We start from the raw sequence: 26,755 nt of genomic DNA, 5'->3' as shown, positions 1-26,755 counted from the left end.
ACCTGGACACAGTCTTTGATACTTGTGAAATAATGTTGTAATCTCCTTTCCAATATTTGGCTGAATTTTTTGCATCAATATTCATCAGGGAAATTTGTCTGCAATTTTTTGTCCCTCTTTTTTTTCCTCTTCACAGTTTAGGTAATTTTACCTATCATTTCAGTTTATAAAGTACTGAAATTAAATTTTCTTTGAATGTTTGGTAGAATTTACTTGTATATACATTTGATCTTGTGGATTTTTTCTTAGGAGCCCACTGATGGCTTGTTCACTTTCTTTTTCTAAGATGGAATGACAAATCTTCTATTTACTCTTCTTTTAATATGGGCAATTTATATTTTTGTGAATATTCATTAATTTCTCTTGGAGTGTCAGATTTTCTATTATATAACTGAGCAAAATTGTTCCTAATAATTGCTTTAGTTTCATCTCCATTACTGATGCATTAACCCTTTTCATTTTTGATACTGGTAATTTGGTTTTCTTCTTTTTTTATCAAGTTAACCAATGGATTATCTATTTTATTTTTAATAACAAGCCCTTCGTTTTATTTATTAGCTCAATTTTTGTTTCAATTTTATTAATCTCTCCTTTGATTTTCAGTATTTCCATTTTGTTGTTTAATTGGAGATTTTTTAATTTTTTAAAGTTTTTTTTCTTTTTAGTTGCATGTCCACTTCATTGATCTGCTTTGTCTGTCATTTATTGATTTTGGTGTTTATAAATTTATGTATTTTCCTGGGGCATCTAGGTGGCGCAGTGGGTAAAGCAGTGGCCCTGGATTCAGGAGGACCTGAGTTCAAATCCAGCCTCAGACACTTGACACTTATTAGCTGTGTGACCCTGGGGAAGTCATTTAACCCTCCTTGCCCCTCCCCCCGGGAAAAGATAAATATATGCATTTCCCCCTGTGGTAAAGCGGCTTTTGAAGGACAGCCCCTTTTGGGGAGGAGACTGTGATGAACAGTCCTGCACCTGCTGCTGTTCGGGAGAGCATGGCCAAGCATGCCATACTTCCAGGATGCCAACTTAAAACTGGGTTGTAGAACGGAAGTTCTTGCTTGGTCTCACACTCTCCAGCTTGACAGCGCATTCTGGTGATCGGCTCTGGTTCTCGGCCTGGCAGGTGGTTTTGGGATTTGGTGAGTTTTATAAAAGAATATAGACTAAGCTTAGATCTAAGACTATTCATTTGTATTTCTACTTTCCTATTTCCCTAATTGGTATCACCTGTTTGTTGTCTAAACAATAAAGGCTAGTCCCTCTCTAATTAAAGCTCAGAGGCTTCTTTCTCTTACTGGTCTGGAGAGTTAAAGGAGAGTTTAATGCTCTTATATCCAATTTTAAATCTCACACCCCCTAAATACTGCTTTTGTTGCATCCCACAAATTTTGGTATGTTGACTCATTGTTGTCAGTATTTTAAATGAAATGATTTATTGTTTCTATGATTTGTTCTTTGAATCAATCATTCCTTAGAATTAGACTATTTAGTTTCTAAATAATTTAAAAATATTTCCAAGGTCTTTTATTGATTGTAATTTTTATTGCATTTTCATCTAAAATCATGCATTTAATATTTCTGATTTCCTTCACTGATTGTGATTTTTATGCCCTAATATTTGGTCAATTTTTATGAAAGTGGCATGTACAGCTAATTCCTTCTTATTCCCATTCCATTTTCTCCAGAGGTTCATTGTAGCAAAACATCCTAAGATTATTCATTTCTTTAAATTTTTTCTTATTTATTTTATAGCTAGATTTAGCTAGCTCTGAGAGGAACATTGAGGTCTCTCATTGGTATAGTTTTAATGATATAAAAATAGTTTTACTATTTCCTCTTTAACTTTTTCTTTAAGAATTTGAATGCTATCTTTTCTTTCTTTTTTCTGTTTTCTTCTGAACTTAAGAAATAAAACAAACATTTTCATAACATATTAGAATAGAAAAAATGATAATATATAAAACTGCAAATCAACATGCTATTCCTTTTAAATTTATAATTAAGTTATTATATAACTTTCTTTGTCCTTTTTTTCTCCCCCCCCAGTCCTAGAAATGGCTACCACTAGATACAAATGTGTGTTTGTGTGAGTGTATATGTATATGTGTGTAAGACCATTCTACATATATTTCTGTTTGTAAGTTCATTTCTGGATGCAGAAAACATCTTTCTTCATATATCATTTATAGTTAATTTGGGTTTTTATAGTAGTCAAAATGACTTAGTCACTCAAAATTTTTCTGTTGTTCTTAAAACAATATTGCTGTTACTATATACAACATTCTCTTGGTTCTGCTTATTATTTCATGCAAGTCTATCCATGTTTGTGTAAGATCAATGAGCTCATCATTTCTTTTAGCACAGTAGTATTAAATCACAATCATATGCTACAACTTGTTTAGTCACTCCCTAATTGATGGTCATCCCTGCAATTTCTTATTTTTTGTCACCATAAAGAGAGCTGCTAAAAAATTGACAGTATGGAATAGTTTATCTGTCAGATCTATGAACGGAGGAAGAATTTAGGACCAAAGAAGATATAAAGAACAATATAAAATGTCAAAGAGATAATTTTGATTATATAAAATTGAAGAAGTTTTGCACAAATAAAACTAATATAACCAAGATTTTAAGAGAAGCTGAAAATTGGGAATTTTTGAAACATGTATCTCTGATAAAGACCTCATTTCTCAAATATATAGAGAGCTGAGTCAAATTTATAAAAAACAAAAAAACAAAACACCAGTCATTCCCCAGTTGATAAATAGTCAAAGGATACGAACAGGCTGTTTTTAGATAAAGAAATCAAAGTTATTTGTAGTCATATGAAAAAATGCTCTGGATCACTAATGATCAGAGAAAGGCAAATTAAAACAACTTTGAGATATCACCTTACACCTACCAGAGTGTCAAATGCACCAAAAAGAAAAATATTGGATGTTGGAAGGGATTTGGAATGCTAATCAACTGTTGGTAGAGTTGTGAACAGATCTAACCATTCTGGAGAGCAGTTTGGAATCATATCCAAAGGCTATCAAACTGCCTACCCTTTGATCCAGCAATACCACTACTTGGTTTGTATCCCAAAGACATCCCCAAAAGAGAAAATTACTTTTTTGTACAAAAATATTTATAGCAGCTCTTTTTTTGATAGCTAAGAATTGGAAATCAAAGGAATGCCCATCAATTGGGGATGGCTAAACAAACTGGGGCATATGGTTGGGATGGAATATTATTGTGCTATAAGAAATGACAAGCAGGATGATTTCAGAAAGGCCTAGAAAGACTTGTATAAACAGATGTATAGTGAAGTGAGCAGAAGCAGGAGAACATGTACACAGTGACAATAATATTGTTTGATGAAGAACTGTGAATGACTTAATGTTTCTCAGCAATACAATGATCCAAGACAATCCCAAAGGACTCATGATAAAGCATACTATCCATCTCCAAAGAAAGAATGGATATTGACTGAACACAGACTGAAGTATGCCATTTTCTCCTTTCTTTCATTGTTTTCTTTTATTCGTTTTCTTATACAAAATGACTAATATGGTAATGTTTTACATAATTGTACATCTATAACCTATATCTGATTGGTTACTGCTTCAGGAAGGGAAGAGGGAATGGAGGGAAGGAAGGATAGTATTCGGAAGTCAAAACTTTGAATAAAATGTTTATTATTTTTTTAAAGATAGCTACTAAAATATTTTAGAACATACAGATTCTTTTCCTTTCTCCCTGATTATCTTGGGAAACAGACCTAGTATTGCTATTGCTGGGTCAAAGGATATATGCAATTCAATAACAATTTGGACATAATTCCAGAGATTCTCTCCAAAATGGATGGATCAATTCACAATTCCTCTAACGGTGAATTACTGTCCCAATTTTTCTACATCCTCTCCAAAATTTGTTACTTTCCCCCTTTAGTCATTTTAGCTAATTTAATAGATGTAAAATGATTTCTCAAGGTTATTTTAATGTGCATTTCTCTAATCAGTAAGGCACATATATATGTAGTATTGCTATTCATTGTCTATGGTACCTTTTAGGAAGATGTATTTTCCCTGCCTATCTCTTTTAATTAGGTCCATTTTTGCTTTTTTCTTTGTCTGAAATCCTAATTGTGACTTTTGCCTTTTTTTACTTTTTCTGAAATTTTCTCTGTGCCTTTCTGTTTATGTTTCTTGTAAACAATACATGTTGGATTCTAGTTTCTAATACATTCTGCTATCTGCTTCTATTTTGAGAGTGAGTTTGTCCTGTTCACATTAACAGTTATGATTACTAACTGTGTATTTCTCCCCATCCTATTTTCTTCTATATATCCTTCTCTCTTTGTTTTTACTGTGTCCTTCCTCAAAAGTCTGTTTTGCTTTTGACCACTTCTTCCCTTGATCCACCATTCCTCTTATCAGTATCATCACTTTTTCTTGTCCTCTTCCTCTCCTACTGTTCCTGTTGGGTAAGACACATTTATTTATACTCAACTATTGTATGTATGCATGTATACATACATGCATGCATGCATGTGTTGTTATATACGTATACATATGTCTCTATATTTGTGTATATCTATAATGTACATGTAAATACATACACATATACATACATATTTCCTTCTTTGAATCATTTCATATGGGAGTGAGCTTGAAGCACTGCCTGCTCCCCGATTTCCCCTCCAATGTAAAAACTTTTCCTTATGTGGCTCTTTTATACAAAAGAATTTCCCCTATTCTCCTTCTCCTTTTCCCCTTCTCATGGTCCATCTCTCTTTTTTATACCTTCATTTTTTTAAATTATCCCAACATAATTGATTTACATCAATCCCCTCTGTCTATGTAGACTTATTCTAACTGTCCTAGTAATAAGTTCTTAAAAGTTACATGTTTCATCTTACCAAATAAAAATGTAAACAATTTAACCTTAAGTCTCTTATGATTTTTCTTTCATATTTCCCTTTTTATACTTCTCTCGGGTATTGTATTTGGATGTCAGATTTTATATTCAGCTTTAGTGTTTTCTTTGGAAATGCTTGAAAGTCTATTTCATTAAAAGTCAATTCCCTCCCCCACCCCCAACCCTGCCTCCAAGGTTTGTACTTAGTTTTCCTGGGCAAGTTATTCTGGGTTTTAATCCTAGCTTTTTTGCCTCCTAGAATATCATATCCCAAGTATTCTGCTCCTTGAAAGTGGTAGCTGCTAAATCTTGTTTGATTCTGACTATACCTTTATGATATTTCAATGATTTCTTTATTACTGCTTAATACATTTTCTCCTTTACTTGATAGCTCTAGAATTTGACTATAATACTCCTGGGAGTTTTCATTTTGGAATCTCTTTCAGGAGATAATTATAGTACTCTTTCAAATTCTATTTTGCCCTCTGGTTCTGAGATATCTGTGCATGTTTCCTTTATAATGCCTTGAAATATGACGTCTGAGGTCTTTTTTTTTTAAATTATCACTTTCAGGTAGTTCCATAATTATCTTTCTTCAATCTATTTTCCAAATAAGTTTTCTTAATGAACCATTTCACATTTTTCTTTTTTAAAAAAAATCTTTTCATTTTGTTTTATTGAGTCACTCATTTTCACTTGGTCAATTCTAATTTTTAAGAAGATATATTCTTCAGTCTTGTAACTCTTTTACCATTTGGCCAATTCTGTTTTTTCTGTCTTTCTTTCTTAAGGAGTAATACCTACATCATTTTTTGTACTCTTTTATCAAGCTATTAATTCTCTACTCATACTTTTTTGGGGGCATTTCTCTCATTTCTTTTCCCAATTTTTTCCTTTATTGATTTCATTTAATTAAGAGAATTGCGTGAAAAGAAAACCTTGATCTCTTCTAGAAATTCTTGATAGGCTAGTGTTTGGTCTGGATTCCCCACCCCCCTTGAGGCTTTGCTTATAGATTTTTTCATGTCGTTGTATTCTTCTGAGTTTCTTTCTTGTGTTTCATTGTCAATGTAGTAGCTTTTATGGTCAGATCTATTTTTTGTTGTTTGCTCATTTCTCTAACCTATTTCTTGACTTTGAACTTTATATTGGAATTGTGCTCTGCTTACCAGGTGTGTGTGTGTGTGTGTGTGTGTGTGTGAGAGAGAGAGAGAGAGAGAGAGAGAGAGAGACTGTCCCAAACTTCACTCTTTTTCTCCCTACTGGTTTCACAGTTGTTTTGGTGGTCCATAAGTTTTTGATGCTTTCAAATTGGTGTGATTTGGGGAGAGGTGAGATCACTGTTCTACTGGTTCACATTCTGGTCCTTGACCAGGTAGGTTCCCTTCTCTCTTTTGACTACAAGTGTTAGTGCTTCTCTCCACTCTGAAACTTTAACTAGACTTAAGTTATCTGTTCTCTCTCTACAGTGGAACTATAACCAGGGCCCCTGCTCCCTTGCAACCATAAGAATTTCCCTCCTCTCTGGACTTGCAATGCAGAACTAGGCATGGGCAATGACATTGCCAAACTGCATCTGGTCCTGCACCCCATACCCTAATCTCTTTTTAACCAGTTGTACAATCCCCTTTCTTCTATGGTTAGAAAAAGTGCCTGGTACTATTACTTCTGTTGTCATTCCTTATTCTAAGACCCACAGATGGTGTTGTTATTGTGCTGTGTCCCTGACTAGCCCCCACCCCAATGCCATAGACCTCTCCTTCTGATCTCCTAAGTTGTTTTGGGCTGAAAAAAGATGTCTCATCCCAACCTTTTGCTGGCCATGCTGCTTTAGAATTAAATTTAATGTGTTATATTTTAAGTTAGAGGAAACTACTGGGGGAATTTGCCTCTAATGGTTCCCCCTACTCTGCTATCTTAACTCTGCTCTTTAGGAAGTTGTTATCCAAAGATAATTGCCTTCTTGGGAGGCAATACTGATGAAACCACAAGAATGAAGAGCACTGCCCACTCTGTAGTACATAAGATTTTCTTGGACTGTGACTATTTTTTGCCTGCATACTCTGCCTTGTTTTTGTTTGTCCTTCATTCTCATTCTCGAAGAGGAAAGTCACCAACCTCACTCTCTCCTCCAGAGTCAACTGGGTCCTGACAACTTGAAATTGCTTTTTTTTTTTTTGGTGGGGCAATGAGGGTTAAGTGACTTGCCCAGGGTCACACAGCTAGTAAGTGTCAAGTGTTTGAATCCAGGTTTGAACTCAGGTCCTTCTGAATCTAGGGCCAGTGTTTTATCCACTGCTCCAGGTAGCTGCCTTTCACAGGTCTTGGTTTGCCTGAGGCAATGCTCATTCAGGGATTAAGGCTAGGTAAGAAAGGAAGTAGAGAAAGGCCTCTTTTATGTAGTTAAAAAAATCGATAAAAAGAGAGTCTGGGAAGACCCTCCCAGACCTAAAAAGATACAATTACTATTTATTTATTTATTTATTTATTTATTTACCTTAAAGTTGTAAACACAGAGTATGTATAGAGGCCCCCAGTTGCTAGGCATGCAGTCAGATACTTCTGCCTCTGACACTGAGGAGAGACCACTGTAGGAAACTGAGAAACTGTTGAAAGCAGTTCTCTTTTGCAGATATGGATCACTGTACCAGACTCAGGTGTTGACCAATTGGCTAGGTTAAAAAAAATCAGGATCTGAAAAAGTTTTAACTGTAGTTCAGAACTTATGAACCCAAGAAATGTCAGATGGATTGTTTGAATTCATTTAGGTTGGGGATAACATATCAAATGATTTTTTTTTCCCCTGAAGGAGGTATTGAGTAGGCTTTGTTAAATATCAATTCAGCTGTCTGGAATTTCCAGAAGGACTTTAAATTCTTTAGTCACATGTGTATTTTCATTCTGTACTTCCCCCTCCCCCACAAAAATATAGCCTAGACCCAACTGATTTTTTTGATGAGTGGGGGTAAAAACCTACTATTCATCTCTCTCTGCTCCATGGTTTTCCCAAATGGTCTAAAAAAATTCATCATTACCCAAATAAATGCTTATCAAAGGAAGAAATGATTGAACCAGGTGATAATTGAATTTTAAGAGAGAAATTTTAATATAATTAATATGAGGAAAAAGACTAGCAACAGAGAGAATAATACTAGACAGAGACAGAATACTCGCTCAAAGTGGACTCCCTGGCAATCAGGATGACTCATTAAAGTCCAACAGAAGAGAAGATTCAGTAACAGAAAAGAGAAAAGTGACTGAGTCATAGGGAGGGCTGAGGAATCCAAGGTTCAGAATATCTAGTAGGCAGCCATGACCATAGGCTAAATCATGAAAATTTGTAAGAGTATAGGATATAATGTAATGTTTAAAACAAAACCAAAAGGTCACAGAGGAAGGGAACGGTTATGAAAAGAGAAAAGATTACTTCTATTCCAGAAAGGTTCCCTGCTGACCCAAAGGGTACCCACCTCATACTCTGAGAAGATAGCAAAGAATATATGGAGTAAGCTAAATGAAAAATAATGGAGCATCTACTTTGAGTGGATGAAAATACAGTGAGGAAGAAATTGTTACACATTTAATTCAGCTTATATTAATTCAGTTATATATTTAATTCAGCTATACCTTAATGAAGAAAAATAAAACCCTTTCACCTTTTGGATTTATTTAAATTGTCTCATTTTTTAAGAGAAAAAAATGACATTCATCTTTCTCTCTCTCTCTCTCTTAGACACACATATATGCATATATGCACATGTACCACTTCAACACATATACACATATACACATATACTTAGACATGGAAGCATTTTCTTTTTATTTTCTTTCTTTTTACCCAGACTTGTGATTTTTATCAGTGAAGGGAGCTTCTGTAAATATAGATTGTTACCTTCTCTGTAACTTATACTCTTAAGGAGAGGCCTGCATCAGGGAAAAGTTAAAGGATTTACCCACATGCTACAGAGACACTATGTGTTAGAAATAGAAATTCAGTCCAGATATAACTGACTTTGAGGGCAGATCTCTATCTATCTGCTATATTGTCCCTCTAAATATCAGCTACTAAGACTTCTACTCCATTTCTACTCTCATCCTATGGGCTCTTGGGAATTGGAAAACTTAGAAATATGTGAGTGCCTGCCAAGAGAAGATTGATTTACTCATATTTTCAGAAACAAAAATTTCAAAAACTTAATGATGTCATGGATGAAGAAAAACGCAGGAGATGATTGAACAGAGAAAGTTTTTGGAAAATTCTCTTTGGCAAAAGTATCTATCTTTTATATGGTAGTAGTAGATAATTGAATCTTCACATCATGGCACATGAGGAGAGAGCCCTATTAGAAAAAACAGGAGAAATGCTTTAAGGCTATTGATGGGGTTCTTAACCTAGGGCCTGGGTATTAAGTTTTAAAAATGTATTTTCATAATGTCTTTCAATATAACTGGCTTCCTTTGTAATTCTATGTATTTTATTTTATACACTTAAAAACATTTTTCTGAGAAGGGGTCCAACTAGAGCTATGGCAAAAAAAAAAAATAGTTTAGAACTCTTGCTCTAGAAGTTTTTGTGGATTGCTTTCTTTTTCTAGGGGAAGATTTTCTTAAGCCATTTAGGTCTCTAATAAGTGATCAAGATCATATTGGTATGTGTCCATCTTTATTCTCCAGACAATCACAATTTTTATGTCCCACTTTGAAATGCCAGTTTTGTTTTTTGTTTGTTTGGTTTTTTTCCCTACCAATATTGGGCAGATTAAAAATAACAACTTGGATGCACCCTGATCATTTGTTTGTTCTGCTTAGATAGCTTCTAAGAATCATGATTACATCCTGGTCTCTGACTGGCTCACAAGACCATAGGACAGAAACAGACTTTCCGGCAATATTTTCGTATTTGTCTTTCCTGTCCTAAGTTGAGCCAGGAAGTTCTGGAGCCCATGGAAAAAAGAAAAAACAAACAATACCATGTCTTTGAATTTTTACAACACTTAAGAATGTTTAGTTTGTGTCAAGTTTTGGGTGATTTTACAGACTAGCTATTCATATGAACCCCACCTTCTTTAAAAGAGTTTCCTGAAACTACTAAAATAAATTTTCATTTGGAATGCTTTTCTGCCTCATGAACCCATAATTCTATTAATGTATGATCAACTTTAGAAAAATTATTTTAAACATACAGGTTCATGAAACAGATGGAATTTTAATAGAAAGTTTTTTTTTTAATTTAAGGATAGTAATTTAAAGGGATCAAATAACTTAGATAAGAGCCAATCTGAATACATGATAGTAGAAGAGTAAGAATGAAATATTATCCTATACATCTTAAAGAATTAATGATCCCTGTACTAAGTACCTAGCTCATTAGAAGGAAAGGGTTTAGTCACTGTGGCAAAATATACTCATCTTTTTCATCCAGTATCCTCCTACCATCCTTCATCCTGAATCTTTATCATGCTTCATAGACATATTGTGCATTATGGTGAAATTGGCTGTAATCAGAGGACCAAAGGTCAAATTCTGCCTTTGTTTCTTAAAAACACAAGTGACCTTGGGTATATTACTTAGATTTCCTGGACCATGATTTCTCCATCTGTGAAATGAGAGGGTGATTGGACAAGTTGATCTGTAAATTTATTAGCCTAGAGCCCAAATTGAACTCCAAATTCAGGAACTCAGTACACCAGAAACAAGTCAGTACCACTTGAAACTTTAGGAAAGATTATATTTCTTGTGGCCTCTTTGAGTTAATATGCTATATTGTCACATAATTACAAAATTAATTTAATTTTCATATTATGTTATTCAATAAAGATACTGGGATAAAGAGGATGGGTGTCCACTCTCCATGGGAAACATCAAAATTCCTATGGATTCATTCTTTGTCAGTCTGGGGAATCAGATATTGAAGTCATAGACTGAGGCATTTCTTAGTCATATTATCCCTGAGATATAAGGCAAACAGGCCTGCCAGGGTAACTTGAAGCAAAGGAGCAGACAGTTACGCTGGGGAGAAAAAAACAACAACATGGGAGCCCACTCCCAAGTGGAGTCAGAGAAGGAGAACAAGGTCAGGAGCAGCCCAAGTGCTACTTGAAAGTAGCAGTGACCCTTCAGGGACAGCTCTGGCAGTTGTGGAGACTCCAGACACACTGCAATCAGAAAACTAACATTAGCTCAGACAGGATGTATGAGTCAAGGATATCTAAGTGAGATGGAAAACATGGTAATTCGGGCATTTGCTGTTTTCCAGTTGCTGGGCTGTATTTGTGGTCCATGCTGCTGATGCGAGCATACTGGAAAGGAAACACAAACAGTTTAAATGGAGTTTCAGAACTAACAATGGTCATGTGACTTACTGAAAAGCAATGGGCTGGACCTTCCTAAAGGTCTAAGGAGCCTGGACTATGTGGAGGGGGTGGGGAAGGGAAGGAAAGAGGAAGGGAGGGAATCTACGAGAAAAGTTGGAGCAGTACTAATAGAGGTTCGGCCATCAGGCCACTCTGAAATGAGAGGGTGTGGCCCTAGAGGTCTCAGATGACCACTCTTACAGGCAAAGCTCCAGTCGTAACAGACCTTTCACTTAAGTGACACTCATGTTAAAACAGAGACAATGCCAAAATAGTAACTTCAGCCATTATATTTGCTTTGGCTTTGAAGTGTCAGGAAAAGGCTAGAAACCCCATGACTGGGGTCAAATCTAAAAAAAAAAGGTTGATCCTTTTTTAGGTGCTCTCTCATTCTGACAATAACAGTGCTCTTAGATGTGTGTACGAAAAGTGTATAGGCACAAGATCATGTTTTATTTTTGTTTTGTTTTAAAATTTTTTTTTTATTCAGGAAATGTGGAAGGCCTTAAAGACTAGGCCAATTGGCCAGATTTTAACTTAATTTGTTCATTAAGCAGACATATTTCAATTCAATTGAATTTAATGTCAGTAAAATTATAGAGGACTGATACAATTATTTTTAATCAAATCAGCGTTAGTATAATGACAACATTCTCACTAGCAATATGCTTACTGTGTACCAGGCAATGTGCTAAGTGTTTGGGAATTATTGTCTCATTTGATCCTTACAACAACCTTGGAAGATAAATGCTATTATTATCCTCATTTTACAATTGAGGAAACTGTGGTAGATAGAGGTTAGGTGATTTTCCCAGCATCACACAGCTATTAAATATCCAAGGCTAGATTTGAACTAAGGACTTCCTGACTCCGGGCTCAGTGCTATATCAATTATACCACCTAATTGTAATATTTATCCATATATATATATATATATACACACACACACACACATACATACATATGTGTATATATATATACACCTATTTTTATTGCACTCCTTTTTATTATCCTTTTCAATCTTAAATCTGACTTCTGTAAAACCTGAGGGTCATGGATTCATTCACATAAGCTCTAGCATTCATTCTATGCATACTTTAATACAGTGGGTAGAGTAGTAGGCTTGGAGTAACAAAGACATGGTTTTAAATCCCTCCCCATATAATTTCTAGTAGTGTGGACATGGCCAGATTATGTAATATTTTTGAATTTCAGTTTCTTCATCTATAAATGGGGATAATAGCATCTACAGTAACTATATTACAAAGCTGTTATGAGGTTCAAGTAAGATAGCTTGTATAAAGTGCTTTGAAAACACTAAAGAACTATATAAATGTGCAGAAAAACTGCAAACTCTTCCATTCCTGATGTTATTGTTTCTTTCTGAAGATTAACAGGGTAAATGAAATCTTCTACTCAGATATATTATATTTGTCAGAGCATGCTATCACTTTCTCAATGCTATTACCAGTTTGCTTTAGAATCTAGCACATAAACACTCTCAGGGCTTTTTATGGCTTTCAAATGATGTCATAAGTTTAATTATATATTTCACCTGTATATAGAGCAACTTCTGATGCCTCCCTCTTTCTCCAACAACTGTAAATTATCAAGTTATTCCTTTCATCACATATTCATTATTCACTCTTTAATACTTCATTTGGTTCTTTTCTATATCAGTAGTCTAACAAGCACATTCCTATAATAAATAAACTCAAGATTCTCTAAATATACAGGTTCCTGTAAAATCAACCCAAAATACAACTGAAAGGAGAATTAAAAGCATATTGAATTTCTTGCTACTTAACAATCCTACCTTGATTTCCTTGAGTTTTTTGGTATGAGTCATTGTGTAATTCTGTGGGTTATTTAAACATACTTTTATTGAAAGACAATGTAGAAAAGCTGCCATTTTGGTGTCATAGGACCTGAATTTAAATGCTGTCCCTGTCAGTCACTATGTGTGTAACTTTAAAGAAATTACTTATTATTTCAATACTTCAGTTTCCTCATCTATAAAATTAGGAGTTTGACCTACGTCAGTGATCCTATTTCATTGTTTAGTCATTTTCAGTCATGTCTGACTCTTCATGACCCAATTTGAGGTTTTCTTGGTAAAGATACAGAGTGGTTTGCCATTTTCTTATCTTGCTCATTTTAGAAATGGAAAAACTGAAGCAAACAAAGTTACATGACTTTTCCAGGGTCACACAGCTAGTGTTTGAATCTGGATTTGAACTCAGGTCTTCCTAACACCAGGCTCAGCATTCTATCCACTGTACCACCTAGATGACTTTGTGATTCTTTGACCCTACTCAAATGTTGCATAATTTTAAATGGTTAGGAGGTGGATGGGACCTTAGAGCCCTTCTCAGAAATAACTGTAAGAATATGAACTCAACTATATTTTACATGTCCATTCCTGTTCTATGACCACATAAAATGGAAGGGCATCAGGACAATTTCTTTCCAAATCTTGGTGATGTTAAACTAAAAAAGGCAGACAATAGAAATGACCATTAGAGATCATACCCTTATATCAACTGAGTGTCATCATGGTGAATTTGAAAGAGCACTTCATTTAGAGGCAATAGATTTGGTTCCAATCCCAGATCTGCTGATTACTAGCTATGTGACATTGAGATAATGAGTCTTTCTGGGTCCCAGTTCCCTCATCTATAAAATGGGGGAGGGGTTGGACTAGATGGCAGTTTTAAGTTTTGTTTTTTTTTCCTTGCTGGGCAGTGAGGGTCAAGTGACTTGCCCAGGGTCACACATCTGGTAAGTGTCAAGTGTCTGAGGCCAGATTTGAACTCAGGTCCCCCTGAATCCTAAGCCAGAGCTTTATCCACTGTGCCACCTAGCTACCCCCACATATAAGGTTTTTTTTTTCACATATAAGTTTTAAACATAAAATCCTGATTGTAAAATCACCAAGCATTGGAGCTAGAAGGAACTAGAATTCTTTCAACTCAACCCCTTCAGCTATTGTCCTACATTTGAACCAAACAATTAGAAAACTTCTAGGTTACTCATTTTTTAACATCTCTCTAACACTTATTTATTTGACAGACTCATTAGAGAAATGAGCCATTTCTTGCTCAAAGCTCATAGAATCTCTTGGAAACAAATCATAGCTCTGGGCAAAAGGGAGGAGTGTGGAAGTGTAGAGGGATTGACAAAACCAGCCAAAAGCACATGAGAAACTATTTTCCTGAGTATTTCTGGCTCAACTGGAAAAGGACAACAGAAATCTTGTTATTCATCTTGTTCTCACAAGACTTCCAGTCAAGGTTCACACACCCACAAGGAGCAGATAAGACTCTACTAAGTGCCTGGACCTTGTGGGTGATAATCAGAGTCATGAAGAACCTTTCTACCTTTGGGAGGTTTCCCATCCCTAACAGTGATGCTGTATGGGTTCCAGTTACTCTGAGTTTCTAAAGGATTAGAAGGCGGAAAAATGAGAACAACGGGAAATGTTAAAGCAAGCTGGGCCCATAGTGTTTATCTGTTCAGGAATATAAATAATTATTTCATCATACAATGGAAAAATATATACATTCCCCTTGACCTTTTCTGACTTTTTCTAACTGGAGAAAATGTATCATTATGTTTTGAGGGTTATTTTTGAGAATGTACATGATTGTCCCAGTTCTTTTTTTATTATTGATTGCAAGGCTTTAAAAAAACAAACAAACATTAATTACATGGAAAACCTCTCTGACTTTTAAACATACAGTATAATTGAGTGCTTCAAAGCTAGTTCCAGGAACCTGCTTAGGGTTCCCTTGCAAAAACTTTTACTCTTTGGAATTACCGTACTTCCTTTATAACAATGTTATTGATGAAAATCTTCTTTCCAGGAAGTTGGGATCTGTTTTTATTCTAGTATCAGAAGAATATGGAAGTTCAGAAAGGTTTGAAACACATTATAAGAACAATGGCTAGACTCTCAAAGACTAAGCTTCAAGAGGGGAAAGTAATCAAGTTATATTTTCATTGTACAATGCCCAGAATTGTATCTTTGACTCAATAAGGAATGAATAAAATGTAGTCAGTCAACAAGTAATTTTAAAGCACTTAGTATGTGTTATACACTGTGCTATATATTGGGGATATAAAGAAAAGAAAGGCATGGTCACTACCCTTAAGGAGTTCACATTCTAATGGAGGGGACAAAATGCAAAACAAACAAAGAAAAACCCCTTTGGACATTAATTATATATAAATTTTAATTAGAAGGTAATTTCAGAAAGAGAAAAGGCTCACCATTTTTATGAGATGATATTTTGAGCGCCTTTCTTATAGTTGCTATCTGTTAGTGAGTCTTTTTTTTTTTTTAAATGGTAATGGTAGTATCTTTGTGTTAGTTAGAGGCTTGCCAAACTATCTGGTAGGGTAGATTTTGGTTTTTGACTTTCCTGTAATTGAACGATTAGGACACCTGGAGTATCCCTTTCTTCAGTTAAAAAATCAGAATTTTGTTATATTTTGCTATTAAAATAGTAAACATTTTTTATGAATCTCATAACCATTAAATCATTGTTTTCTATTGTATTTTCCTACTGTAAAAGTCTCATGATAAACTCCAATAAAATCATACTTGGACATTTCATTGCTACCTGGAGAAATCATTGTATTCTCAAAGGCTGTACTGATGGAGATCAAACTCTGTCAGGTCCTATCATGCTGCAAGAGCTTTGAATGTTGGCCAAGTGACACTCTGTGTATCTTCCTATCATCTAAAGATTTGGCTATCTGAGTTCAGAGAGGTTCATTAACAGAAGTCTCCAGGGAATAAATTATTTTGGTTATAGCAATTCTAGAAGACTGTCTATGTCAAGTGAATCAAACTGACAAGCGTGTATTAAGAGGTTACTATGTAGGGGCAGCTAGGTGGCGCAGTGGATAGAACACCGGCCCTGGAGTCAGGAGGACCTGAGTTCAAATCCGGCCTCAGACACTTAACACTTACTAGCTGTGTGACCCTGGGCAAGTCACTTAACCCCAATTGCATCACTCAAAAAAAAAAAAAAAAAAAAAAAAAAAAAAAAAAAGAGGTTACTATGTGCCAGATACTCTGCTAATTATTTAAAAAAAGATATAATCAGAACGAAAGACAGTCTCTGCCTTCAAGTAGTTTACATTCTAAGGGGGAAGGGAGTTGAAAAGCAGGTATGGGTAGAAATGAAACTATCCATATGAGAGACATTTGGAAAAAATCTGGGTGAGTCAAGAGTTCAACCTGTAGAGGAGTGAAACATGGCTGCCTTGCACCACTTCTTAAAATGGGGATTTGGGGAGAAACCAGCTAATTATAGGAAAGAAAGTACTAGCAATATGTAAAGTCCTGGGTGGAGTAAGCTTCCAAGGTGAAGAGGTTTCTGAGGCATATGGAGAAAGTTCAGGAAAGTTAGGAGTGTAACCAGGAGGTATTGAAGAGTTGCAACCCAATAAAATGATCAATAAGCATTCATTAAGTACTTTTACTATGTTGCAATAATTAATGCAAAATTTTGGGGATACCAAGAAAGAAGCAAAAACAGTACTTTCCCTCAAGAAGCTTACATTCTAATAAGAGATACAACATTCACATACATTGGTGTATATGAGATATATGCACTAAAGTTTCAGGGTAGCTTGGGAAGACACTAGCAGCTGGGGACTGGGAAAGAGCCTTTACCAAAGGCATAATTTAAGCATTTATTAAGTTCCTACTATGTGCCAGAAACTGTGCCAAATGCTAGTGAAGATAGCTAACAACCCTATAAAAATTGTTTCAAATCATTGGAGCAAAGATGGCTATTAATAAAGAGAAATGCAAATAAAACAACTCTGAAGTTTTACCGCATACCCAGCAAATTCACAAAAAATGATAAATATTGGAATAACCAATTGGGGGTGGGGTTGTAGCTAACAAGGGCATAGTAACACATTTTTGGTGGAATTGTGAATCCATTCTGGAAGATGATTTGTAATGGACAAAGAAAGTGACTAAAATGTTCATATCCTTTAACACAGAAATCTCACTGCTAGATAAATAGAACAATAAGTCAAAATGTCTCTTATACCAAAATACAGTAGCATTTTTGCATCATGGCAAAGAATTGGCAACAAAATAGATGTCCATCAATTTGAAAATGGTGAAAGTAATGTATGGATACACTTGAATATTATTTTATGTGTATAAGAAATGCTCAATGTTAGCAAGTTAGAAAAACATGGAAAGATTTCAATGATCAGATGAAGGGTAAAGTGGAATCAAAAAGCAAATATATATATATATATATATATATATATTGCACAGGGAAATGAGGGTTAAGTGACTTGCCCAGGGTCACACAGCTAGGAAGTGTCAAGCGTCTGAGGCCAGCTTTGAACTCAGGTCCTCCTGAATCCTGGACCGCTTCTTCATCTACTGTGCCACCTAACTGCTGCCCCCCCAAATAATTTTAAAAGAAATAGAACAAGAATAACCTTGAAACTGAATGCTGTGGAATTATAATGAACAATGGTGTCCTGATGAATATATGAGGGAAAGCAACTCTTTCCCTTCTTTGCAGAGATAGGAAACAATGGTTATAGAATATTGCATGCATGGTAAGAATTGATTAGCATATTGGTTAGCTTACTTGAATGTATGTTGTTGCTGCTGTTGTTCTTTTCCTCCTCCTCTTCCTCCTCCTTCACTGTCATAAAATACTCACTAAGTAGGGAGTGGGAGGAATATATTCAGAAATGAAATGATGTTAAATGTATCCATAAAATGAAAAATGAAAAATTTATTTTGTGTCAGGTGCTATTATGGGCCTAGGAAAGAACATGACCAGAAAAACAAATGAACAAACAAACAAACAAACAAAACATGCAAAAATCCTTGCCCTTAAAGGTTTACTTTTTACTAGTAAGTAAAACTGAATCCAGTATTGGGAGTAAAGAAGAATTCAAACAAAGATAGCTCAGAATATTTCATAAGAGAAAGAACATTAAAATTAGATGGGACAGGTAAAGCTTGAAGGAGGACATAGTGACTGCCCTGAACTTTGAGAAAAGATAAATATCTTACAAGATAGTCATAGGAGACAGACTTACTGAGCCTGGCTTCAGAAAGATGAGTTCAAATAAAGCCTTAGACACATATTAGCTATGTGTCCCTGGGCAACAATCCTTATTTACCTCACTTTCCTCAACTATAAGAGAAAGGTAATAATATCACTTACCCGCCATTGTTGTTGTGAGGATCAAATTAGATAATATATGTAAAAAATGCTTAGCACATAGTAGGTACTATATAAATGCTTATTATCTTCCATATTTGGGTTTTTTTTTTGTGGGGCAATGAGGGTTAAGTGACTTACCTGGGGTCATACAGCTAGTAAGTGTCAAGTGTCTGAGGCCAGACTTGAATTCAGGTCCTCCTGAATCCAAGGCCAGTGCTTTATCCACTGTGCCACCTAGCTACCCCCTCTATTTGGCTATTTTGATGCTGCCCTGGAAGTTTCAGTAGAGTGCTCTACTATCCCCTAATAGAACAGGGATAATTTCAAATATCATAAAAATGAGAAAACTTCAGGACTTGATTAGTTATATTCTGTTTGTTCAATCAGAATTCAAAATGGCGTCTCTATCCCATTAACTGGATGCTGAAAGTTACCATATAGATTGATTTATCGACCTTTCACTTCTCATGTCTGTTTGTTCAATGTTTTGATAAGTATACTAGGTATGGAGTCTTTTTAAAAATCCTTCTTATCATGCCATTTTAAGCTGTCATTTAAAGAATGAAATAGCATCAGAAATTCACAGGGCGGGCTCTCAACCTACTCCCTTTAGTAATCCCTCTCTATCCATAGCTGAGTTGTATGTGGAAATCAGACAGACAATAAAGTTCTGTTTGGAATTTGTCTGAAGGCCTTTACCCTGCTTGACACCAGACCTTGGATGAATGATAGGGGGGAGTGTTGAAAACTATGTGTTTGCTGTGGATAGGGACTGGTGGTCAGTGACAAGACTTCCTAAGCTGGCCATTGTTATCTCCTTCCCCAGTATTGACTGCCCTTGCATAGATAGCCCCTGAATAATGGTTGAGATAAGGCCAATTCTGAGTCATAAGAGAAGTCTCAATGCCATTATTACTGGAAACAGGCTGAGGGCTGAGGAAAACCCTTTGCTTTTTGGTGATTTACAGGATAAGGGAAACCACACAATTTTGACAAAGAAAGACGTGGATGCCTTGAGACACAAGGAGCCATGAGATTATAGAATAATAGGACATGTATGGAGATTATATATAAGCAACCAGAAACAGGCAAGGCAGCTTTGTACATACCCTGTTATAATAGGAGCATAGAATTTAGGGTTAGAAGGATCTTACAAATTATCTAGTTCAACCCTCTCTTTTTACAGATGACTAGAGACCCAGAGAATTGAAGTAACTTACCTATGGTCACAGAGCCAGTATATTTCTGAGTCAGAATTTAAACCAAGGACTTCCTGCTGCTAAGTCAAACCTAGTAGCTCTTATATAAACACATACTTTCCGCATCTTATACTGTCTCAATGATTTTATATATATTGATATTATAAGTGGTACAAATGTGATACCAAAAGATCAAATTAATTTCTTAGGACCACAGGAATGAAAATTAGAGGCCACTAAATATCTTTCCTTATCCTGTTTATCTCAAAACTTAGTCACTAGGTTTTTGGGTTAAAAGCAGTTGCTAGAAAACCTAAACTAGCATTATGTCCGCATAATTTTAGAAGATGACATTGAAACAGCATGTTAGAATGGGAAAGTGCTGATGATACAATGGAAAAGGCACCATATTTTCCCCAAGATGAAGTACCAATACTGTCATTCACTGATCATGGTCAAATTACCAAACTTCTAGATGAACTCTATAACCCTTTCCATTTCTCTATTTAAGAACCTATAACCTTAGTTCTGCTATTTCCCAACATGAGACCTGGAATGCATTTTGAACCATATAACCAAGTTACACAGTTAACTTCTCTAAACCTCAGTTTCTTCATCTATAAAATGAGACAGTCTCTAAGGTCCCTTCTTGCACTAAATCCTGCAAGTACTTTGAGGCATTTTGGATTCCAAGGTAGTGCTATGATTTTTCAAAGAAGGAGCTGTCCAAGTCAGCTAGGATATGAACTAAATGTACTTTTATAGCAGGCATTCTCAACCTTTCTTGTATAGTGGAATCCTCTGGCAGTCTGGTAAAGTCTAAAGACCCCTTCTTGGAATAGTATCTTTGAATACAGGAAATAAAATACTTGAGATTGCAAATGGAATAGTTTATTTGATATAAAAATAGCATCTACATTCATATCTCTCTCTCTCTATATATATATATTCATGTAGCCCAGGTTTTTATCAATTGTCTTTGAGAATTAAAATTCCTATGTGTAAGTATAGAAATCAGCAGATAGAAGGAGAATGTCTGCTAACAGCTACATGTGAGGGACCTGAGGCTAGTGTGTGTAGTATATGTGTGTGTGTGTGTGTGTGTGTGTGTATGAGAGAGAAACAGACAGAAATACAGAGAAAACATGAAAGATAGGCAGAGAAACAAAGAAAAAGACACAGAAAGACAAAGAGACAAAAACAAAGACAGAGAGAGAGAGAGAGAGAGAGAGAGAGAGAGAGAGAGAGAGATAGAGAGAGTCTATCTTACTGTTTTTCTTTATTATTATGGTATTCATTTTTCCTTTTCCCCATATACACATGAAATTTCTTTGGTGTATGAAGATTTTAGTGTGAAAACTCTCCAAAGGTACAGATTAGCAATCCTCTATAATTTATAATCTTATGGAGTTCCCTGGACATTGAAAGGTTAAAGGAATAGTCCTTAATCATTGGTATATGTGTTGGAGACAGAGCTTGAAAACTTCCTCGTTCCAAAATCACTGTAGCTCTCTGTCTAGAGCAGCTGCTGAAGTTAGTGACTTAGAAGTGTTTTCAGGAATTAATCTTGTTTCCATGGAAATAGTGGAATTCGGGATTCAAATTGATGCTGTGTGAGCACCAATTAAGTGACTTTTTTTTTAGTAATTACTTTCAGAATCCATATATATATATATATATATATATATATATATATATATATATATATATATTAAACCCTCCTTGCTTCAATCCTACCTCAACTTTCTCTTTTTCTACATATTAGCTGTCATTAGCTGGATGGTAATCTGTTCCATAAGTATTGTCCTTGCATTCTTCATCCTCTGCCATTATTATATTTGCTGTATTACATACATACATGCATACACACACATATATATATATAAAATATACATATATAAAATATAGATTAATAGGGCATTAATAACAATGGGTAGCATTTACAGTTAGATCCTCACAAGTATGGGAGGTAGGTGCTATTATTGTCATCCTCATTTTAAAGATGAGGAAACTGAAGCAAACAGGTTGTTACTTTTCAAGAGTCATACAGCTGGTTCTGAACTCTATCAACTATGAAATCTAGATGGCTCTATTGTAACACATTCGTTCTATAGGTGAGAAAACAGTACCTAGAAATGGAGTAGTAGAAGTAATAATTATAAAGATAACTAGCATCTTTATAGACTTTTAAGGTTTACAAAGTGTTACACACACACACACACACACACACACATATAAGATCTCATTTGCTCTTCATCAAAGCCATGTGAAGCAGGTTCTATTATTATCATTATTTTACAAATGAAAAAAGTGAGACTGAGCGATGTGACTTCAGCAGAATCCTGCAAATTAAGGAGTATCTGAAGCTTTGAACCTAGGTCTTAACTTGATCACCATCAATCAACCGACCTCCTTCCACAACTATTAAGGAAGAACAAGAGCAACTAATTCACACAATAGCTCACAGGAGAGACAACAGAAGAAATGATCCAGTGGTAAAAACCATTACCTTGAGTGCCCATATACAACTTGACCACAGATTAGGCAACAAACAAAAGGAAGAAAAAGATCTCAGTAGTATCACTGAGGTTTGGTGGGATTATACTGTGTAATTTAAAATTCTAAATGTGGGTTCTAATCTGTTCCCCCTGTTTTGGGGGAAACTGACTAAAATCACTGATAAAATGAGTTTAGATTTTTAAGGGTTTATTGAAAGATAGAAAGAGAAAGATTGAGAACAGAATTCTTACAACCTGGCAATCCTAACTTTCCTCAATTCCTCTGTGTGGTTCCCTGCCATCACCACCAAGTCAGGAACCAAAAGAGACAGAGCTCTCTGTACAGGCTCTCCTTCTTCCTTCCTGTCCTCTCCTAGAAATGGAAGGTCCTTCAAGCTGGTTCGTTGACTGGGCCAGAAGTTCAAAGTTTTTTTTTTTTAGCTTCTGAGAACCACCATGGTGAAGTCAGGAACCCAAAAAGAGAGAACTCCTCCCCCAGCGTCCACTTCCTAATTCGTGGGTTCCTCCCCAAAATGGGAGGCTCCTCAAGTTGATTGGCTGGTAGCCTTGATAGACAGTACTCATGAGCAAACGTCACTTCCTGATGCCAAGGAAAAGACGCATGGCCTTGCGCTCAGAGGCATTTTACTCATAGTGAAGTTTTCCTATAGTAACTCTTCAGCAGGTGGCGTCATTCCAATCATTACAATACCCATGAACAGATTATGACTCTGGAGAAATAGAAATTATTCAAAAGGAGAACCATAGTTAAAAGGTGAAGTAGGACAGATATCTTTGTATATTAAGAATGTACATTCACAAGGGAAAGCCTGAAAAACAGAGGAGTTAAAAACAAAAATGTAGAATATTGAGGTTAAGATCAAAGGCGGAAGTAATATAAAAGCTTTCTGACCCTGTATATGATAGACTACCTGTGCAGAAAGAGAAGTTTCAGAAACATTTCACAAACTCAGTACAGATAGCATGATAGTAATCTTGGGGGACTTCATTTATTCAGACATGTATTGTTCACTCTTCTAAAAGTAGAACAATTAAGAACTTATTGGGGCAGCTAGATGGCTCAGTGGATAGAGCACCAGCCCTGGAGTCAGGAGTACCTGACTTCAGATCTGACCTCAGATACTTAACACTTACTAGCTGTGTGACCCTGGGCAAATCACTTAAACCCAATTGCCTCACTAAAACCAAAAAACAAACAAACAAACAAAAAAATAAAGAACTTATTAACTTGTTTTGGTAATAATTTCATTCTTCAAAAGATAGAAGAAACAACAAGAAAGAAAATTGTATATTAGATTTCAGTATTCCTCTTAGTAGAGGAGGTTACTCCTGTGTTAAAAGTTATGGGAATCTTGGAAGTAAGTAATCATTACCTTCAAGAGTTTATAATAGAGGAGAAGGAAAAAATAAAACACACACAAATAGGCACAATCTGACAGGTATGAAGCAATTGAGTGATGCAGCAGATAGAGTGCCAGGGCCTAGAGTCAAGAAGATTTGATTTTAAATTCAGCTTCAGACAATTACTGACTATCTGACCTTGGTAATATTATTTAACTTCTGTTTGCCTCAGTTTCCTCAACTGTAAAATGGGTATGATAATAATGCCTAAACTAGCCCACAGAGTTTCTTTGGATATCAAATGAAATAATAATTGTAAAGTGCTTAGCACAGTGGTTAAACTGCATTAGGTGATATATAAATGTTAGTTCTTTTTATATACCCAAGAACGAAATTCTGAGGAAACAGTTCCAAACAAGAAGAAAAGAGGGATTTTTCCTGAGGAGACCAATGTACGTGCACTGAGAGTTCACTAACTTATTTAGCTTTTAAAAATAAATATACAGAGATGGAAGTAAGGTCAGGTAACAGAAAATGAATATAAGAATGTGGGACAATCTCCCAAAATAATGTAAGGCGTGCCAAATATCAAAATGTCCTAAGGCTGGTAAGGGTAGATAAAGATAACAAAGAGGGTAGCATTAAAAAAATATTGGGATGGAAAGAAGGATTAAAGAAGGCCTAGGATCTTCTTTTCAATGTATGGGATGATGATAATTGACAACAGAGTGAGGGCTTTTATTTTCCTTTTCTTTATCTATGCATTGGAAATAAAAAAGTACAAATAACCAACAGGGAGTTGATACCCAAGAGAGGTAAGATGATAGAAAGAGATTGTGTAGTTGGCAGTGATGAATTCAAGTTACCTAACCCAAATGAGCTACATCTTTGTGTTCTCAAAACAAAACAAAACAAAACAGATGTGATTGCTGAACCCTGCTATCATCGATAACTTAATGATTATAGAAAGTGAAAGTTAGTTGAAGAAGGGCAAATGTTCCAGTTTTCACAAGGGATGACAGTCTTCAAATTAAGAAAAATGAACTTGACATCAGTTTCTTGGGTAATTCAGTAATACATAGTTGACAAATGTCTAGCAAAGAAATTCAGTGATTACAAAGAACATGTAAGGCTTCATCAAGAATAGGACATGACAAACTAATGTGTTTCCCTTTTTGACAGGATTACCAAAATAGGAGATAAGGGAAATTATTTGGAGAGAATTTACTGAAATCTTGGCAAAGCTTTTGAATAAACATCTCATATTATTCTTATGAAGAATACGGAGGGACATGGATTAGACAATGCTACAATTTGATAGATTTGTTAGGTGGTCTACTCAAAGACCCATTGTGAATTGTTCAGTGTTAACTTGGGGGTCTCCAGGACCATGCAATATTTTGTGGAACACTGTTTGATACTGTACTATTTTTTTTTCTTATTGATGACTTGGATAAAGAAACAGATGGTGTTCTCATCGATGTACATATAATAATTATAGCTAGAAGTTATGTTGCTTTAAGATTTTCAAAGTGCTTTATAGCTATTATCCCATCTCCACAACAACCTTGAGAGGTAGGTGCTATTATTACTTCCATTTTTCAGATGAGAAAACTAAGATAGGCAGCAGTTAAGTGACTTAGCTTGTTACAAAGCTAGTTAGTGTCTGAGCCCATATTCTAAGGTGACCACTCATTAGATTTTAGATATCATAGCTAGAATTTTAGGCCCTTACAGAACTCAAGTCTTTCTGATCCAGGTCCAGAGATCTAACTAGCATTACCTAGCAGAGTTCAAAACATATATTCACCATATTATAATTCAACATATGTCACTGGATGACAGAGTCAGAATACAGAAAGGCTTTGAAAGGCTAGGACATTAGACTGAATCTAATGAAGTCAAATTTAAAATGGACTAGTATAAAATCTTATACTTGAGTATAAAAAACAAACACACACATGGTTGGAACTCGGAATACATTCCTAGTGTTGAGGCTGTGGATGTTACAACTTTATGAATAAAACATGTTTAAGGAACAGCAAGGAAGCAAGTTGAAGTAGTTGGTCATTTTTTTTTAAACAACAATGGGCAATAGTGTTGGAATGCCAGGTAAACACCAGATTATGTAGGGCCTTAGATGCCAAGATGAAGATATGGGACTTGATCCTAGGAATGTTGAGAAGCCATAGAAAATATTTGAACCAGAAAGTGAAAAGCTTAAACTTGTATTTTAAGAAAATAACAACATTATTTTGTTTTTAAATAACAACTTTGGAAGACTTAAGAACTCTGATCAACAAAATGGCCGATTATGAATCCAAAAGACCTGTTTTGAAGAATACCATTCACCTCCTTACAGAGAGGTGATAGACTCATTATGAGGAATAAGACATGAATAGCTTGACATGACCAATGTAGGAATTATTATTTTTGCTAGACTATTCATATTTGTTTTAAGGATTTATTTTTTTTCCTTTCCCAGTAAGAGTGGAGTAGAATAGAGAAATATACTTATTAATTTAAATAAAAATTAATTTTAAAAATAAGAGAATTAACTTGGGGTTTTTACTACGCATTTGATTTTCACCTGGATCATAGTTTTCTATGTCTGTTATAAAGTCCCCTTACTTGACTGTAAACCCCACAAAAGAGGAACTTTTTATGGCTTTTTCTTTCCCTCAGTGCTTAGCATTGTATGCTACATGCAATGAACAATTTTTTAGTTGTATTTTTAAGTTATAGAATAAAACAAGCATTTCCATAGCATAGTACAATGAAAAAGATGATTGTACATGAAACTTCAAATCTAGTATTCATAGCTTGCTATTCCTTTCAAATATACAACACAATTATCATGTAAATTTCTTTTTTCTTCCCTCCCCAATGGAGAGAAACTAGAAGTGTGGAGACAAGTGAGAAGGCTATTGTGGTAATTTGAACCAAGATGAGCCTGAAAGAGGATGGTGGCATTGGAAATGGAAAATAAAGCACTCACGTGAAAGCTGTTAGAGAGGAAGACAGAACAAGGCTTAGTGATTCCTTGAACTTAGGGATGAGGCAGAGAGAAAAATTAAAGAGAGTTCTAGTCTCTAATTCATTCCTTTCCATCAAGAATGTAGTAGATCCATATTCTGTGCAATATACTCCCAAGCATTCCTACCTGATTGGATAAAAAATTGATATTGCTATTGAAATAATGGAGAATTCAGTTT

This window comes from Dromiciops gliroides, chromosome 6, assembly GCF_019393635.1.
Source record: "Dromiciops gliroides isolate mDroGli1 chromosome 6, mDroGli1.pri, whole genome shotgun sequence".
Lineage (NCBI taxonomy): Eukaryota > Metazoa > Chordata > Mammalia > Microbiotheria > Microbiotheriidae > Dromiciops > Dromiciops gliroides.
The sequence above is the reverse complement of the archived record's forward strand: the minus strand, read 5'-3'. Positions refer to the sequence as shown.